The sequence below is a fragment of the Bombina bombina genome, chromosome 4 (assembly GCF_027579735.1).
Source record: "Bombina bombina isolate aBomBom1 chromosome 4, aBomBom1.pri, whole genome shotgun sequence".
NCBI classification, from domain to species: Eukaryota; Metazoa; Chordata; class Amphibia; order Anura; family Bombinatoridae; genus Bombina; species Bombina bombina.
Genome location: NC_069502.1, coordinates 971,168,883 through 971,189,595, shown reverse-complemented (window position 1 = coordinate 971,189,595; position 20,713 = coordinate 971,168,883). Strand labels below are relative to the sequence as shown.

General features: G+C 38.9%; 1 protein-coding gene across 1 annotated transcript in view; it reads right to left on the bottom strand.

Annotated features, from left to right (window-relative positions):
• Nucleotides 1-20,713, bottom strand: part of CFAP61 (cilia and flagella associated protein 61) — an 854,500-nt gene that overhangs the window by 195,484 nt on the left and 638,303 nt on the right. The window lies entirely within an intron of this gene.

Here is a 20,713-nt window from a genome sequence, read left to right as displayed (position 1 = left end):
TGACTGCAAAATGCAAAATTTGCTAACAAAATTATTTTAAAACAACATGTATTTTGTATGCAGATCTTTTTTTTATGCAGCAATTAAATTGCCAATATCTATCTATCTATCTATCCATCAAAGTGCAAAAACATATTGCTCCTATGTGTTAAAAAGTCCACATGGAGCTAGTTGAACACATCAGGTGAGCCAATGAGAGGCATATGTGTGCAGCCACCCACCAATCACCAGCTAGCTCCTAGGATTGCATTGCTACTCCTGAGCTTACCTAGATATTCTTTTTTTTAAGAAGGGATACCAAGAGAACAAAGTACATTTGATAATAAAGTAAATTAAAAAGTTTCTTAAAATAGCATGTTCTATCTGAACAAGTTTAATTTTTACTTTCAAGTCCCGTTAAAGGGTCAGTCTAGTCAAAATTAAATGTTTATGATTCAGATAGGGCATGCAATTTTAAACAACTTTCCAATTTATTTTTATCATCAAATTTGCTTTGTTCTCTTGGTATTCTTTGTTAAAAGCTAAACCTAGGTAGGCTCATATGCTAATTTCTAAGACCTTGAAGGCTGCCTCTTATCTCAGTGCATTTTGACAGTTTTTCACATCTAGTCAGCGCTAGTTCATGTGTGTCATATAGATTACATTGTGCTCACTCCTGTGGAGTGCTTTATGTGTCAGCACTGATGCTAAAATGCAAGTTTGTCAAAAGAACTGAAATAAGGGGCAGTCTGCAGAGACTTAGATACAAGATAATCACAGAGGTAAAAAGTGTATTAATATAACAGTGTTGGTTATGCAAAACTTGGGAATGGGTAATAAAGGGATTATCTATCATTTTAAACAATAAACATTTTGGTTTAGACTGTCCCTTTAAACTCGATACATTTCTATCCTGCACAACAGTACAATTTCATTATGTTATAAATTTTGTGTGAATAAAAGCTGTTTATTTTGGTTTTGACCTAAAAGTAAGTGCACAACTGGTCTGTGGAGTTGAAGCTCACTTGGCTCATAAGAATTACTATAGCTTTATTGGTTGATAGTGACACACCCCGCAAACATATGAAGAAACAAATGTGTTTTTTTTAGCACAGAAACTTTCAATTTTCAAACAACAAAAAAACTGTAATGCAAATTACAATGTTCTATTTTCATGCACGTGAGATAGAGAAAAGATTTATTGCCCTGGACAATTTATCTACTAAAGCAAATGAATCACGAGTTAAACACAGCAGATCATTATGGAGACTGATACCTTTCAAGGCACACACCTGTGTTGAAAACATGTAGAGCTAGATTACGAGTTGCGCTGTTAGCGTGCAAGTGAAAAGGGGTTTATTGCAACTCTTTGAAAGTAGCCGCTATTACAAGTGGAAAGTAAACTGAATTTAATACGTGTCAAGATAGCACGACTTCAGAGCTTGGGTTAATTGTTATACTTGACTAAAAAGTTGAACTTAACACATCATAAATACATTAAAAAGTACAGTTACACATAATAAAAAATATTTAAAAAAAAAAAACTATATTTACTGTAAATATATATACAGTATATATATATATATATATATATATATATATATATATATATACGTGTGTATATATATATATATATATATATATATATATATATATAGATTAATTGGAGATAATAGGGAGAGAAAATTGCATTCAGGCTCCCATATTGCAACTATGGGGTAAATTGCCTGATAAAATATAAACCTGGATAGTGCTAGATAAACCAGGTCCTGGTGCAGACCCCAAATATTTTATAAAGTTCAAATATATTTATATAAGTAAATACATCTTGCACACCGCAGAGCTATATGAGATGCTGTGTTGAAAGTAGGGGATTGCAGCACTCAGTATTAACTTCTCCAATCTTATATGAAGAGACAAGCTGAAACAAAGTATCAAAACAAAGGCTCATACACACATGGTCCAATTAAAGTGTAACGCATTTATTTACACATGTTTAACCTAAACCTTAATATGCCACTGCAGTGGAACGTTTAGCAAAATCTAAACTCATGGGTACTAAATTCGTGAATGACTATCTCAGACGAATGCTAAAGTAAACATACATACAAAAGAAATGTAAAGCATAACATAAAGATTAAAACAAAATAGAAACAAAATGTCCCAAATGAAACAAAAGTTCCACAAATCTTGTGTTAGTTATAGTGAAATTTCTGATGCAAAAAAGCAACATCTGAGTTCATCTTGAAAAAGTACTGTTATTGGAGAAACAGCTGACAGACTCGAGGTAAAAGCGTCCTCCTATGTCAGCACTTATGAAACATGAGTATTAGAAATTGACATCTGGCTTTTCCCAAATTGCGGCAATAAAGAGATAGAAAAACATATACAACCTCTTCCAAGAATTAGGATAGGTCTCAGGCAGCTAGGACACAGTCATTTGAAAGTTTTAGCGGCAGCAAAACAAGTATCCGGATTTGTGTTGAACAATAACACTTGGATTCTGGCTAAGGTCGGCAGAGGTGATTGAAAGTGGATCTACCCTACATAAAGTCTCGAAGTCCAAATTGCACAAACGAATGTGTCAAGTAACGTAACGAGTGATCTGGGTGAGACAAAAGCCGGATGCCAAGTCCTGGCTCACTTCATATGGTATACCTCAAGTCGGTGCCTAAAGAAACCGGAACCCGGTCTGAGCTGCCTGAGACCTATCCTAATTCTTGGAAGAGGTTGTATATGTTTTTCTATCTCTTTATTGCCGCAATTTGGGAAAAGCCAGATGTCAATTTCTAATACTCATGTTTCATAAGTGCTGACATAGGAGGACGCTTTTACCTCGAGTCTGTCAGCTGTTTCTCCAATAACAGTACTTTTTCAAGATGAACTCAGATGTTGCTTTTTTGCATCAGAAATTTCACTATAACTAACACAAGATTTGTGGAACTTTTGTTTCATTTGGGACATTTTGTTTCTATTTTGTTTTAATTTTTATGTTATGCTTTACATTTCTTTTGTATGTATGTTTACTTTAGCATTCGTCTGAGATAGTCATTCACGAATTTAGTACCCATGAGTTTAGATTTTGCTAAACGTTCCACTGCAGTGGCATATTAAGGTTTAGGTTAAACATGTGTAAATAAATGCGTTACACTTTAATTGGACCATGTGTGTATGAGCCTTTGTTTTGATACTTTGTTTCAGCTTGTCTCTTCATATAAGATTGGAGAAGTTAATACTGAGTGCTGCAATCCCCTACTTTCAACACAGCATCTCATATAGCTCTGCGGTGTGCAAGATGTATTTACTTATATAAATATATTTGAACTTTATATATATATATATATATACACAGTTGTGCTCATAAGTTTACATACCCTGGCAGAATTTATGATTTCTTGGCCATTTTTCAGAGAATATGAATGATAACACAAAAAACTTTTCTTTCACTCATGGTTAGTGTTTGACTGAAGCCATTTATTATCAATCAACTATGTTTACTCTTTTTAAATCATAATGACAACAGAAACTACCCAAATGACCATGATTAAATGTTTACATACCCTGGTGATTTTGGCCTGATAACATGCACACAAGTTGACACAAAGGGATTTGAATGGCTATTAAAGGTAACCATCCTCACCTGTGATCTGTTTGCTTGTAATTAGTGTGTGTGTATAAAAGGTCAATGAGTTTCTGGACTCCTGACAGACCCTTGCATCTTTCATCCAGTGCTGCACTGACGATTCTGGATTCTGAGTCATGGGGAAAGCAAAATAATTGTCATAGGATCTGCGGCAAACAGTAGTTGAACTGTATAAAACAGGAAAGGGATATAAAAAGATATCCAAGGAATTGAGAATGCAAATCAGCAGTGTTCAAACACTAATCAAGAAGTGGAAAATGAGGGGTTCTGTTGAAACCAAACCACGGTCAGGAAGACCAACTAAAATTTCAGCCACAACTGCCAGGAAAATTGTTCGGGATGCAAAGACAAACCCACAAATAACTTCAGGTGAAATACAGGACTCTCTGAAAACATGTGGCCTGGCTGTTTCAAGATGCACAATAAGGAGGCACTTGAAGAAAGATGGGCTGCATGGTCGAGTCGCCAGAAGAAAGCCTTTACTACACAAATGCCACAAAGTATCACGCTTACAATACGCCAAACAGCACAGAGACAAGCCTCAAACCTTCTGGCACAGTCATTTGGAGTAATGAGACCAAAATTGTCGCTTTTTGGTCACAACCATAAATGCTACATTTGGAGAGGAGTCAACAAGACCTATGATGAAAGGTACACCATTCCTACTGTTAAACACTGAGGTGGATCACTGATGTTTTGGGGATGTGTGAGCTACAAAGGCACAGGAAATTTGTTAAAAATTGATGGCAAGATGAATGCAGTATGTTATCAAACAGAACCCCTCATTTTCCACTTCTTTATTAGAGTTTGAACACTGCTGATTTGCATTCTCAATTCCTTGGATATATTTTTATATCCCTTTCCTGTTTTATACAGTTCAACTACTGTTTGCCGCAGATCCTTTGACAATTCTTTTGCTTTCCCCATGACTCAGAATCCAGAAACGTCAGTGCAGCACTGGATTAAAGATGTAAGGGTCTGTCAGGAGTCCAGAAACTCATTGACCTTTTACACACACACACACTAATTACAAGATCACAGGTGAGGATGGTTACCTTTAATAGCCATTCAAAACCCTTTGTGTCAACTTATGTGCATGTTATCAGGCCAAAATCACCAGGGTATGTAAACTTTTGTTCAGGGTCATATGGGTAGTTTCTGTTGTCATTATGATTTAAAAAGAGTAAACACAGTTGATTGATAATAAATGGCTTCAGCCAAACACTAACCATGAGTAAATTTTTTTTTTGTGTGTTATCATTCATATTCTCTGAAAAATAGCCAAGACATCATAAATTCTGCCAGGGTATGTAAACTTATGAGCACAACTGTACAGAAATGCATATTTGTGAATAAATAGAACATATCCTTTTATGTCTTTATTGGGATGTGAAATATTAATATTTCCTGTTGGTTTAGCGCACTTGAAAAAATGCGATCGGGTTGTGGTGTGAGTAGGGGTGTTAGTTTTCCCCCCACTTTTTGCACTCCATTGAAGTCTATGGGGGAATACGTTAATGCGGTCACAATGTTGGAAGAGCCCATAGGAGTCCATAACATGTGGGATACAATTCCCAAGCTGAGAGTTCATGTTAAGGACGGGTGCGACAAAGAAAGGGCAGTTCCTATTTGCCAGACATTGCGGCCTGAAGGACTTTGCTGCCAAAAGCAACTTCGAAAGAAGCATAAATATCAAAATAGTAAAATTTAGAAAATGTATAAAGAGAAGACCAAGTTGCTGCCTTACAAATTTGTACCAAGGAGGCCTCATTCTTGAAGGCCCAAGAAGTAGATACAGATCTAGCAGAATGAGGGATAACTCTTTTTGGAGGTGGTTTTCCTGCAACCAAGAAAGTTTAATGTATTGTCTGCTTCAGCAATGATGCTAAAGCCATCACTTTTCTGGTTAATGTTCTCAGAAGACACAACCTTCGGAAGAAAAACACATTTAGTTCTAAGAACCGCTTAATCCTGATGAAAAAAACAAAAAGGGAAGATCAGAAGAAAAGGCTGATAATTTAGAAACTCATCTAGCTGAAGAGATGGCTAGAAAAAAAAGAACCTTCCAAGACAGCAATTTTAGGCCCAAATTATGCATAGGTTCAAAGAGAGGACCTTGCAAAACAGATAGAACCAGATTCAAATTCCAAGGTGGAGAAATGGGCCTAATAACAGGGCGAATTCTCACAAAGGCTTGTACAAAAGTTTGAACATCACCAAGCAATTTTGCCAACTTCTATGAAACAAAACAGATAAGACAAAGAGCTCACCTTTTAAGTAACAAACTGATAAACCTTCCTCCAAACCATACTGAAGAATGAGATCTGCATATTAAGTTCTGCAGGCCATGCCGGAGCTATAAGAATTACTGAAGCCAACTTCAGTTTGATTCTTGCAATAAATCTTGAAAAGAAGAACAAACAGGGGACATAGATAGGACAGTTGAACATTCCAAGGACAGACTAGAGCATTTATCATTTTAGGTTTTGGATCACTTGACCTTGTACGAAAAAAAAACGTAAGTTTGCGTTTCAGCTTGGACACCATAATCTCTATTTCTGGAAGACCCCATCTCAGGGCTAATTCATCAAACACGTCCTGATGAAGGGACCATTCTCCTAGATGTACTGACTGATGGCTTAAGTAATCTGCTTCCCAATTGTTCAAACTGGAAATGTGAATAGCCAATAAAGTGCAGTATTTTTTCTCCGCCCAAGACAGAAACTTCTTGCATAGCTAGGGGACTTTGTCCCTCCTTGATTATCGATGTACGTCACAGCCGTTACGTTGTCTGACTGAAAACTAATGATTTTCTCCTGTCTTAGAAGATTTCAAGACTGAAGAGGCCGAAGGATCGCATAAAGATCTAGGAAGACCACACTCCCTGTGCCCTCCAGAACTCCCAGAAAGCACCCCAATCCATCAGGCTTGCATCTGTAGTGACCACAGTACAGGTAGGCTAAAAAAATGAGGCTACAAGGGTCAAACAAGGGCTGTCCTTCCACTATGAGAGAGACTGTTTAACTGAGCTCTATTTGCTGTTCCAGATGAAAGCAATAATTTGAACACTGTTGAAGCATGGATAACTGAAGGCGATGAAGATAAAAATGAGAATAAGGTACTGCGCCTGACCCTGCTACCATAAGACCCACTACTCTCATGGACTGTGCTACAGATGGGCAATGAGTCATCTGTAGAGAACAACAAGCCTTCTGCAGTTTGTCCTTGCAAGTCTCTATGAGAAACAAGCGCATTAAACAGAGTCTATTATCACTACCAGGAAGTCTTCCCTTGTAGCTGGGGATAAAAAAACTCTTAGAAACATAGATGTTCCATCCATGTTACTGAATGAAGGAAATCTCCTTCTGGGTATCAGAAGATGCCAGAGAAAGAGACAGGGCTTGGATCAAGATTTTGTCCAAATAAAGAGCAATGGAGATTCCCTTTGTTCTGATCACTGCAAACAGAGCCTATAAAACCTTTGTGAAGGTGCAAGGGGCAGTGGTTAAATCAAAAGATAGAGTCACAAAATAGTAATACTTGTTAAGAAATGCAAATCTTAGAAGCTGGAAATGGTGTTTGTGAATTGGGATGTGTAGATAAGCAGCCTTCATATCTAGGGTTGTCATAAATTGACCCTCTTGAACCAGGGGCAAAATAGTGTGGACCGTTTCCATCTTGAATGAAGGACCTCGAACAAATTTGTTCAGGGTCTTTAGATCCAGAATGGGGCAGTAGGTGTCCTCCTTCTTTGGGACAACAAAGAGGATGGAAAAGAATCCTTTTCCATTTTGAGAGACTGGGACAAGTTGTATTACTCTTAAATTCTCTAAATCCCGAACACATTTAATAAAGGCAGCTGCCTTAAGAGGATCCTTTGCAACGTGAGACAGATGAAACCGTTACCAGGGAGGCCTGGTGCGAAATCCTATGCAGTAACCCTGGAATATAATTTTGAGAATCTAGGGATCCTGAACTGATCTGTGCCAGGCCTTCTAAAACCAAAAAACTCTGACCACAACCAGATAAGGGGCTATCCCTTCATGCAAATTTCTGACTGGAGTTGGGCTTTTTGGTCTGTTTATTCTTAGAACAGGAAGATCCTGGCTTCCAGAAAGGTGTGGAGGAGTCATACTTCTGAATGGAAGAGGGCTTCTGGTCTCTAGCAGAGCGAAAGGAACAAAAGCGATTAGTTTGCTTTTATTTACCCTTAGACTTCTTGTCCTGAGGAAGAAAGGCCCCTTTATCTCCAGTAACAGATTTAATGATAGAGTCTAACTCTGATCCAAAAAGCAATTTACCCTCAGGGAATTGACAAGAGTCTATTCTTAGAGACCATTTCTGATTACCAGAACTTAAGCCAGCAATTGTCAGGGTTTTGTTAGGACTTAGTACTGTTCCTTTAAGTCTTAATTACTCTACCCCTATTTAAGGCTCCTCCTCACTCTAATCTATGCTTGGTAATTTGTTGCACTTGTTCACCTCAAGAGCCTGTGAAGACACCTAGCCTATCCCTGCTGCTCTGCTCAGATCCTTGTTTCCCTTACTCACTAGGATGTGAGTTCTCCTGTCAAAAGACCCTGTACGTTCATCTACGTATTTGGGGAAATACCTTCTCTACCCTCCTTGAAAGTTTGAAGCTGTTTCTTTCTGCCGGTTCCTCTGCTGATCCGTTCAGCGTGTGACGTCAGACCCGGCATCCGGCCCTGCAGATTCAGCGTGTGCTCCTCTCTCATCGCAAGCTGTGCTCCCCTGTCGCAGCACCATAACTAACTCTGCTAAACTTACCTGGTATTTCTCCGGATCCTGGTCTGTATCTGTTACTTATTTACTATCAGAATTATACTTGCCTGTGTACTTGTACTACGGACTGCCATATACACATACTAAATACTACCTACAGGTGATATTCAGACTTCCTCCTAAGAGACATGCTTATAGCGCTTAAGGCAAATATTCTCAGTATTGATTTCTGTGTCACTCTCCAGCTCAATACATCTACTGCCAAACTGTTTAGTTGTGTATCACCTAATTGAGATATAAACCTCTCCTCATTGTTTGATCTGTATCATATTAAGCACTATATTCTTACGCTACCTAGGTTTACCTAGTATTCATATACATCACAAACCAGAGCATTGTGACATTCATCCTGCAACATATATATCTTTATCATGGGTGATTGCGGGTGTGTATGTATATTGTATATATTTTATTCTGTGTGAGATGTGTGTATGAAATTCCTAATGCTAAAGGATTTAATACACTTCAAATGCAAACTACCTTTGCCTATTCTGTGTACACTGCTTACATAACTTCTAAGTTGCGTGAAGGCTCCGTATCTCTCTGTATCCCTACAGAAGAGACCCTCAGTACGATGAGCATAACAGAATTCTAATAAGTTAAGTCTTACAGAATTCGAGGTATGGTGTGAGGCTGAGTGGTCCTGCTAGAATAAGGATACTAGTTCACCCATTCAAAGTTTATATCATTGCAGTGTTTCACATCTTGACATACTTCCTCACATATCTTGACATAATCCTGACATTTCCTGACATATTACCAAGCCTAAAAAAGATAGTGTACTGGTATTCAGCAATATGGATATAAGTGTGTTAGCAAACAGGGTTGGATCCCTAGCCCAGAGCATGGATAACATGATCCAGGGGTTGAGAGAGATACAACTGGAGAATCAAAATATCAGAAAGTTTATAAATGAACATCTTGCTAGCAAACCACCTGTTGCTGAAAGTACATCAGAGCCTGTGGTCAGTCCTCCTGACAAATTCTATGGGGATAGGTCTATGTACAGAGACTTCAGAAATTCATGCACTTTATTGTTTACTTTAAGGCCTAAATCCTACCCCACAGACAGAATCAGAGTCCTAACTGTCATCTCTTTTTTGAGAGGTGAGGCTAGATCTTGGGCTAATGCCTTTTATGAGAATGATGATCCTATCTTAAATTCTCTGGATACTTTTTTTAGTGCTATGTCCCTTCTGTATGAAGACCACAATAAACAGAGTACAGCAGAAACAAAGTTAAGATCCCTACGCCAAGGGAAAAGAATTGTTGAAGAATATATAACGGATTTTAAAAGATGGGCACCCGATACCTTGTGGAATAACCCAGCACTGAGGAACCAGTTCCGTCATGGCCTCTGTGATGCTTTAAAAGATGAGTTAGCAAGAGGTATAATTCCTGATGATTTGGAAACCCTTATGACTCTCTGCATAGGAATTGATAGAAGACTTAGAGAAAGAAAGTCTGAAAAATCTACTGTCGACTCTAGTACTAAGAAGCATTCTACATACCATTTCTACCCTTCCACTTTGCCATCTAGGTCCACAGATGAACCCATGGATGTAGCTGTTATTCGAGGTCCATTAAAACCAGAAGAGAAAGCCAGACGTAAATTACTCAATTTGTGTCTCTACTGCACAGAAAAAGACCACACTGTTAGGGACTGTCCTGCACTCCTTCGACAGAAAAAGGGTAAGACACCACCGAGTGAACATGCTCTTAATATGGTTAATAAAGTAACATCACATTTATCACTGCCTCTCTCCTTACAGTGGCATCACTTGAAGATAAACGTTCAGGCCGTAGTTGACTCTGGAGCTTCTGGGAATTTCGTGGATACTGCTTTTGTCATAAATAATAATATCCCACTAATAAAAAAGAGTGTTGCACTGGCTATCCGTTTGGTTGATGGCTCTTTCTTTAGTTCCGGTCCTATTACACACCACACTATCCCTATTACTGTTATATCAGGTTCAGGTCATACAGAGTTGATTTCTTTTGATGTGCTCCCCACTTCTGTATACCCCATGATACTTGGTTTAAAATGGTTAATTAAACATAACCCTTCTATATCTTGGAAGGATCCTTCTGTTACCTTTACATCACAGTTTTGCAAGCAGTTTTGTTTTGCTTCACATACCCTCTGTCACATTACTGAACAGACTCTACCTAAATGTTATGAGGAATATGCGGATGTATTTGACAAGGTTGAGGCACAGTCATTGCCGCCCCATAGACCTTATGACTGCCCTATAGATCTTATACCTGGTAGTACCATTCCATTTGGTCACATATACCCTTTGTCACAACCTGAGTTGGCTCATTTAAAAGAGTATTTGGATGAGAACCTGAAAAAAGGGTTTATTAGGCCCTCTACTTCTTCAGCAGGGGCAGCCATGTTTTTTGTAAAAAACAAAGATGGTAGTCTTCGCCCCATCATTGACTATAGACAGTTAAATAAATGTACAAAGAAGAACAGATACCCCCTGCCTCTCATTCCTGAACTAATTGAACGTTTACAGGGTGCCACCATCTATACCAAACTTGATCTCAGAGGTGCTTACATACAATTTGATCAGGATGAGGGCAGGGGATGAATGGTTAACAGCTTTCCGTACACGGTACGGACTTTACGAATACACGGTTATGCCGTTTGGGTTATGCAATGCCCCAGCGACATTTCAGTGTTTTATAAACGATGTTTTTCACGACCTATTAGATGTTTGCATTGTCATATATTTAGATGACATTCTTGTTTATTCTGACACTTTTGAGAACCATTTGTCACATGTAAAACAAGTATTAGATCGTTTAAGGGCTCATCGTTTATATGCAAAGTTAGAAAAATGTATATTTAACACTAACACTATTTCCTTCTTGGGTTATTGCATTTCCCCTAATGGCATCTCTATGGAGTCTAGTAAAGTTGAAGCCATTACCAACTGGCCTACTCCAACTAGTAAGAAGGAGATCCAAAGATTCCTTGGGTTTGCGAATTTCTATAGGAGATTTATTAAGAACTTCTCCCATATTGTCAAACCTTTAACTACTTTAACACGGAAAGATGTTAAATTTCTATGGAATCAGAAAGCTGAGGATTCCTTTACCACTCTCAAAAGCAAGTTCATTTCAGCCCCTATTCTACAATTCCCAGACCCCAGATGTCATTATACGCTTGAGGTTGACGCTTCTGAGTATGCTATAGGGGCTGTTCTCTCTCAAAAACCCTCTCAAAGCGAACCCATGCATCCGGTGTCATACTACTCCCGAGTCATGAGTTCCGCTGAAATCAATTATGGCATCTGAGACAAAGAGCTTCTTGCCATTAAATCAGCTCTGGAATTCTGGAGGCACCTTCTCGAAGGTACAACCCATCCAATCACCATATTTACAGACCATCGTAACTTAGAGTATCTGAAGTCCAATAAAACTCTGACTTCACGACAGGTACGATGGAGTCTGTTTCTTTCGCGTTTTGATTACGTGATTACCTACCGACCAGGGTCAAAAAATCTTAAGGCCGATTCCTTATCTAGAAAAGACCCTAGACCACCTAACTTGGAAGTTCCACAGTCTATTATACCTCAAGACAGATTCATATGTCTAACAAAGAATTTCAAATCTACTTTAAAAGAACAACAAAGTCTGGATCCTACTCTAAATCAACTTGATGTAAGTAAACATTCTGATGATCTGTTTTATCATGGCAATCGATTATATATTCCACCAGCTCTCAGGGATGAGGTGATTGCCACTGCTCATGACTCACTCCTGGCAGGTCATCCTGGAGTCCACAGAACTGTGCATCTGCTTATGAGAACTTATTGGTGGCCTAAGATGACTGACACTGTTACTCAGTTTGTTCAAACCTGCCTAGTCTGTACTACTAGAAAACATCACCATATCCGTCCGTATGGATACCTTCTATCTTTACCTATACCTGAGAGACCATGGGTCGACATTGCAATGGACTTTATTGTTGATTTACCACCATCCCAAAATTACAATACCATTTTAGTGGTGGTAGATCTATTCTCTAAAATGGCTCACTTTCTACCTCATAGAGGTCTTCCAACAGCTTCAGAAACTGCAACATTATTCCTAAACAATATAGTAAAACTACATGGTCTACCTGATACAATCACCACGGATAGAGGTACACAGTTTACCTCTAGATTCTGGAATCAGTTATGTCGTTCTCTTAACATCACTAAAAGACTAAGCACTGCATACCATCCACAGACAAATGGGCAGACAGAGAGGACTAATCAATCATTAGAACAATATCTCCGCTGTTACTGCACATTAGAACAGGACAATTGGCATGCTTTGTTGGCAACAGCCGAGTTCGCCCATAATAATTCACTTAATTCGTCTACCAAAACAACACCATTCTTTGTGAATTATGGTTTCCATCCAACATATAACCCTGTTTCCTTGAGTGACTCCCCTATGCCTGTTGTCACTGATTTCGTGAACACCATTGCTAAAGGATTTGCCTCTTTGAAATTGGTTTTACAGGAGGCTCAAGCTTCGCAGAAATACCATTACGATCTACGTCGTTCAAGACCCCCTGACTACAAAGTTGGTGATAAGGTTTGGTTAAACACAAAGAACCTCAGGTTACGAATTCCAACCAAGAAATTGGCTGCACTTTATTTGGGGCCCTATGAAATTACGAAAGTAATCAATGCTAATGCAGTGACTTTACTCTTGCCCACTTCTTTAAGGGTCCACCCAACGTTCCATGTCTCCCTTTTGAAACCCTATGGCATGGTCAGGGGTGAACAGCAGTTTTCATCGCCACCTCCGCAGGGGGGGGATGATATGGAGTATGAAATTGAATCCATTCTGGACTCCCGAATCCTTCGTAACCAACTTCAGTACCTGGTTAGTTGGAAGGGGTTTGGTCCTGAAGAGGACTCCTGGGAGCCTTGTACCAATGTGTCTGCTCCACGTCTTCTGTCCTTGTTTCACCGAAGGAACCCCGACCGTCCTGGTCCTTGATCCTCTGAGCGGCTCCTTGAGGGGGGTGTCCTGTCAGGGTTTTGTTAGGACTTAGTACTGTTCCTTTAAGTCTTAATTACTCTACCCCTATTTAAGGCTCCTCCTCACTCTAATCTATGCTTGGTAATTTGTTGCACTTGTTCACCTCAAGAGCCTGTGAAGACACCTAGCCTATCCCTGCTGCTCTGCTCGGATCCTTGTTTCCCTTACTCACTAGGATGTGAGTTCTCCTGTCAAAAGACCCTGTACGTTCATCTACGTATTTGGGGAAATACCTTCTCTACCCTCCTTGAAAGTTTGAAGCTGTTTCTTTCTGCCGGTTCCTCTGCTGATCCGTTCAGCGTGTGACGTCAGACCCGGCATCCGGCCCTGCAGATTCAGCGTGTGCTCCTCTCTCATCGCAAGCTGTGTTCCCCCGTCGCAGCACCATAACTAACTCTGCTAAACTTACCTGGTATTTCTCCGGATCCTGGTCTGTATCTGTTACTTATTTACTATCAGAATTATACTTGCCTGTGTACTTGTACTACGGACTGCCATATACACATACTAAATACTACCTACAGGTGATATTCAGACTTCCTCCTAAGAGACATGCTTATAGCGCTTAAGGCAAATATTCTCAGTATTGATTTCTGTGTCACTCTCCAGCTCAATACATCTACTGCCAAACTGTTTAGTTGTGTATCACCTAATTGAGATATAAACCTCTCCTCATTGTTTGATCTGTATCATATTAAGCACTATATTCTTACGCTACCTAGGTTTACCTAGTATTCATATACATCACAAACCAGAGCATTGTGACATTCATCCTGCAACATATATATCTTTATCATGGGTGATTGCGGGTGTGTATGTATATTGTATATATTTTATTCTGTGTGAGATGTGTGTATGAAATTCCTAATGCTAAAGGATTTAATACACTTCAAATTCAAACTACCTTTGCCTATTCTGTGTACACTGCTTACATAACTTCTAAGTTGCGTGAAGGCTCCGTATCTCTCTGTATCCCTACAGAAGAGACCCTCAGTACGATGAGCATAACAGAATTCTAATAAGTTAAGTCTTACAGAATTCGAGGTATGGTGTGAGGCTGAGTGGTCCTGCTAGAATAAGGATACTAGTTCACCCATTCAAAGTTTATATCATTGCAGTGTTTCACATCTTGACATACTTCCTCACATATCTTGACATAATCCTGACATTTCCTGACAGCAATGAACATACTTTTAACATCAATTTTAATTATGTCAAAAAGTGCATTGGACAAGAATGTGGTGGATGACTGTTCAGGAAGCATCTGAGATAGAGAATTGCACCAAAAGGATGCTTCAGTGGCCACACAAGTGATTGCCACTGCTAGTCTATGAAGAGATAATTGAGAAAATAATTTCCTTAGCAAAGACTATGATTTGTGGTCCATTAGGTCCTTAAACGAAGAATTATCCTCCATAGGGATGGTCGTGCGTTTTGTTTGAGTGGAAATAGCTCCATTCACCTTAGAAACAGCTTCCCAGTCTGTCAGATTATTTTCTGAAAGAGGATACGTCTTCTTAAACCTGTTAAAGTTCAAGAAGATGTCTCTTCCATTTTTTGTCAATATAGTCTGTAACTAAGTCTGGAGCTTCAAAAGCCTTTAGAGACTTTTGGCGGAGCTTTGAAAACCTGATTCAGCTTATTTACAGGTTTTGGAGTTTCTGTAGTCTGTTCCCACATTTCTAAGGTGTTCAGAACTTTCTATAGAAGGAAACAAATATGATCCACTCTAAATCTGAATGTGGAGTCAGGCTCTGGATCAGTTACCAGCTCAGGATTTTCTGAGGAGATTTCACCCTTAACAGTTTGTAAACTAGGTGGTAGCAGAGCGAGATGTTCAGTTCCCTGTGAGTGACTGGAAGAGTGATATAAATCTCCAGATTTACGTTTGCACTGTCTTGGTCTGGGAATCGCAGCTTACAGCTCTGTCATAGTTCTCTGTAAGGTATTCTTGAACTCAGGTGAAAAAACATTATTTCCCCCTGAGTCATACAGACAGGCATGGGCATAAGATGTCTGCTAGGCAAACTGACAGAATTATATCTTGGGAACTGGAAACTTGGAACACGATTAGCACACAGCTGGTTAATTTAGTCCACTGGAACAGTTTTTTTTTTTTTTTTGGAACAGTTTTGCAAAACAAAGAGGGAAAATTAACAGCATTTGTTTCCTGAACTGCATTATAATCCTTGGAGCTTTCCTCTATTGGTCAAACATATTAAATGAGGGTATAGACATGACTGACAAAAATTAAGCCAAACTGAGTATATAAGGAAATACAGTATTAATCCACAATGAAGAGAAACAATTGTATTAATACAATTACACAAGGAACAGCCTTTAAATGCACCTTGTAACCCTAACAAGTCAGAAATAAAGACCCCAAAAATTATACACATAATAAATTATGTTAAACTCTCCCTCCCACTTAGCAGCTCTTATGAGGGTACTCACAACCTCCTGGGCAAGGAAGGGATACATTATAGACCAGCACTCGAGAAAATGCCTGCAGGATGCCTCAGAGAAGGAATCAGTAGCATGCAGACCAGAGGGGAAGAGGAGAAAGGGTGCTATGGGGAGGGGGCGGGGCTTACCACCATAACAATGTACAGGCAACAGCCTGAAGTAAAAAACACAAAACACAGATTTTTTTTTAAAATAAAAACAGAGTACCCTTCTGCCTCCCACCCCAACCCCTATAATAATGAATAGAACCGCTAATTGCATAGTGCAGTTACCGGTTCTATTAAAGAGACAGTCATCCATTTTGAAAAAACACTGAAAATATTTTTTTTTATTTTTTTTAGATGCTAAGCACATAAGTAAAGCGCTATGTGAAAGGGCTGAAAACACCCAAACTATGTAGTATCTATTTCAGAGAGTACTAGTGATAGTTCCTGATTGCAGAATCCCTCCACTAATCTTACCAGCTTGCTGAGGCCTTTCTCCCTCACAGAATGCTCATGCAGTAGAGAGCCCATTCAGTGCCAGTAACGATACTGCAGAGGATATTTGCGGATATACCTGTAACCCCTCTGGTGGAGGTTAAGGGACGGGGACCCTGCGAGGCCAAAGGGCAGTTATGGTTGAGAGATTTACCCATGAGGGTACTGACTACTGACATGCCATAAGAGAAGTATTTATTTAAACCTGTTACACTCATGTATTCAGAATCTTCTTTGAATGAAACTGGAAGAGGGGTATGAGGTATCAAGTCAGGTCAGAGCTCCCAATAATAAATTAGAAAATAACAAAATCTTGATTGCAGAGCACTTCACTCAACCTCTCACCTCGGAGGCCAAGAACTAACTGGAGAGGGAGTGGAGGTGGGATGGATAATTGATTAAAAGCCCTTGTAAATGTTCGATACCTCCATCTGGTGGCGGGAAGTATATCACACATGTTATGGACACCTATGGACTCGCCTCCTCTTAAGAAAGAAAAATAAAAATGAAAAAAATGAAATGTGATAAGAAACGTAAATGGTAAAGGTTTTTTGAAACTGCATTCTCAACCTTTAAAGGACCATTTAAGTTGACTTTTCAATGATGCATAACATGTTTCATTATTGCAAGTGAAACATTATTGCAATAGGCATTCATTAATTATTTTGCAGCTCTTTGCTGAAAAATACATTTAAAATTGTGCTTGATTCACTTTCTCACAGGGTGGCTTTGGGTTAATACCTTTAGCCAATTTATGTGAGCTTGTCTTTTCCTCCCTCCCTAAGCTTCCATGGTGTCACATACTTTTAAAAGGTAGATTATCAGTTTTGCATCAAAAATAATAATAGAAAAATGATACTTTGCAATAGTAACTAAGTTGAATCAGTGCTAAACCACCTTAAGAGAATATAAGAGGGCAGGTTTACCCAGTCTGCACATGTGCAGAGTTTGTACTACATCTGAATATTAATTAGTGATTGGTAAACAGGGGTTCTTTTGCTCTGGGGGATAGTGAAAATAATAACCATAAAACAATATACTAATTTGACAAAAAAGCTGCATTTTGTATTGTAAAATGATTATGTTAGGCAGGCTTGAGAACAGGTTTGAAAACCAGTTATCTTGACCCATTTTGGTATATTTCATATAAAAAAAAAACAACTTTTTTGCAAACTTTCGCCTAGATTTAGAGTTTTGTCGGTAAAGACCCACGTAGCTTACGGTAGCGGTAAGATGGAAAAACATGCTCGTGCACGATTCCCCCATAGGAAACAATGGCGCAGTTTAGGCTGAAAAAAAACCTAACACCTGCAAAAAAGCAGCGTTCAGCTCCCAACGCAGCCCCATTGTTTCCTATGGGGAAACACTCTCTAAGTCTACACCTAACACCCTAACATGAACCCCGAGTCTAAACAGCCCTAACCTTACACTTATTAACCCCTAATCTGCCGCCCCCACTATCGCTGACACTTGCAATATATTATTAAACCCTAATCTGCCGCTCCGTACACCGCCGCAACCTACATTATACCCTATGTACCCCTAATCTGCTGCCCCTAACATCGCCGACCCCTATATTATATTTATTAACTCCTAATCTGCCCCTCCCAACGTCGCCGCTACCTTACCTACACTTATTAACCCCAAATCTGCCGACTGGACCTCGCCGCTACTCTAATAAAGTTATTAACCACTAAACCGCTGCACTCCCGCCTTGCAAACCCTATAATAAATAGTATTAACCCCTAGTTTGCCCTCCCTAACATCGGCGCCACCTAACTTCAAGTATTAACCCCTAATCTGCCGACCGGACCTCGCCGCTACTATAATAAATGTATCAACCCCTAAAGCTAAATCTAACCCTAACCCTAACACCCCCCTAAATTAAATATAATTTTAATCTAACAAAATAAATTAAATATTATTAAAAGTATTCCAATTTAAAGCTAAACACTTACCTGTAAAATAAACCCTAATATAGCTACAATATAACGAATAATTAAATTGTAGCTATTTTAGGATTTATATTTATTTTACAGGCAACTTTGTATTTATTTTAACTAGGTACAATAGCTATTAAATAGTTATTTACTATTTAATAGCTACCTAGTAAAAATAATTACAAAATTACCTGTAAAATAAATCCTAACCTAAGTTACAATTAAACCTAACACTACACTATCAATAAATAAATTAAATCAATTACCTACAATTACCTACAATTAAATAAACTAAACTAAATTACAAAAAAACAAACACTAAATTACAAAAAATAAAAAAAGATTACAAGAATTTTAAGCTAATTACACCTACTCTAAGCCCCCTAATAAAATAACAAAGCCCCCCAAAATAATAAAGGTCCCTACCTTATTCTAAATTAAAAAGTAAACAGCTCTTTTACCAGCCTTTAAAAGGGCTTTTTGCAGGGCATGCCCCAAAGTAAACAGCTCTTTTGCCTGTAAAAAAAAATCACAATACCACCCCCAACATTACAACCCACCACCCACATACCCCTACTCTAACCCAAACCCCCCTTAAATAAACCTAACACTACCCCCCTGAAGATCTCCCTATCTTGAGTCGTGTTCACCCAGCCGGGCACCGATGGACCAAAAGAAGACATCCGGAGCAGGAGAAGTCTTCATCCTATCCGGGCAGAAGAGGACATCCGGACCGGCAGACATCTTCATACAAGCGGCATCTTCTATCTTCATCCATCCGACGAGGAGCGGCTCCATCTTCAAGACCTCCGGCGCGGAACATCCTTCTTCAACGACGACTAGACGACGAATGAAGGTTTCTTTAAGGGACATCATCCAAGATGGCGTCCCTCGAATTCCGATTGGCTGATAGGATTCTATCAGCCAATCGGAATTAAGGTAAGAAAAATCTGATTGGCTGATTGAATCAGTCAATCAGATTCAAGTTCAATCGGATTGGCTGATCCAATCAGCCAATCAGATTGAGCTCGCATTCTATTGGCTGTTCCGATCAGCCAATAGAATGCGAGCTCAATCTGATTGGATCAGCCAATCCGATTGAACTTGAATCTGATTGGCTGATTCAATCAGCCAATCAGATTTTTCTTACCTTAATTCCGATTGGCTGATAGAATCCTATCAGCCAATCGGAATTCGAGGGACGCCATCTTGGATGACGTCCCTTAAAGGAACCTTCATTCATCGTCTAGTCGTCGTTGAAGAAGGATGTTCCGCGCCGGAGGTCTTGAAGATGGAGCTGCTCCTCGTCGGATGGATGAAGATAGAAGATGCCGCTTGTATGAAGATGTCTGCCGGTCCGGATGTCCTCTTCTGCCCTGATAGGATGAAGACTTCTGCCGCTCCGGATGTCTTCTTTTGGTCCATCGGTGCCCAGCTGGGTGAACACGACTCAAGGTAGGGAGACATTCAGGGGGGTAGTGTTAGGTTTATTTAAGGGGGGTTTGGGTTAGAGTAGGGGTATGTGGGTGGTGGGTTGTAATGTTGGGGGGGTGGTATTGTGATTTTTTTTACAGGCAAAAGAGCTGTTTACTTTGGGGCATGCCCCGCAAAAAGCCCTTTTAAGGGCTGGTAAAAGAGCTGTTTACTTTTTAATTTAGAATAGGGTAGGGACTTTTATTATTTTCGGGGGCTTTGTTATTTTATTAAGGGGCTTAGAGTAGGTGTAATTAGCTTAAAATTCTTGTAATCTTTTTTTATTTTTTGTAATTTAGTGTTTTTTTTTTTTTGTAATTTAGTTTAGTTTATTTAATTGTAGGTAATTGATTTAATTTATTTATTGATAGTGTAGTGTTAGGTTTAATTGTAACTTAGGTTAGGATTTATTTTACAGGTAATTTTGTAATTATTTTAACTAGGTAGCTATTAAATAGTAAATAACTATTTAATAGCTATAGTACCTAGTTAAAATAAATACAAAGTTGCCTGTAAAATAAATATAAATCCTAAAATAGCTACAATATAATTATTTGTTATATTGTAGCTATATTAGGGTTTATTTTACAGGTAAGTATTTAGCTTTAAATAGGAATACTTTAGTTAATAATATTTAATTTATTTCGTTAGATTAAAATTATATTTAATTTAGGGGGGTGTTAGGGTTAGGGTTAGACTTAGCTTTAGGGGTTAATACATTTATTATAGTAGCGGCGAGGTCCGGTCAGCAGATTAGGGGTTAATACTATTTATTATAGGGTTTGCGAGGCGGGAGTATGGCGGTTTAGGGGTTAATACATTTATTAGAGTGGCGGCGAGGTCCGGTCGGCAGATTTGGGGTTAATAAGTGTAGGTAAGGT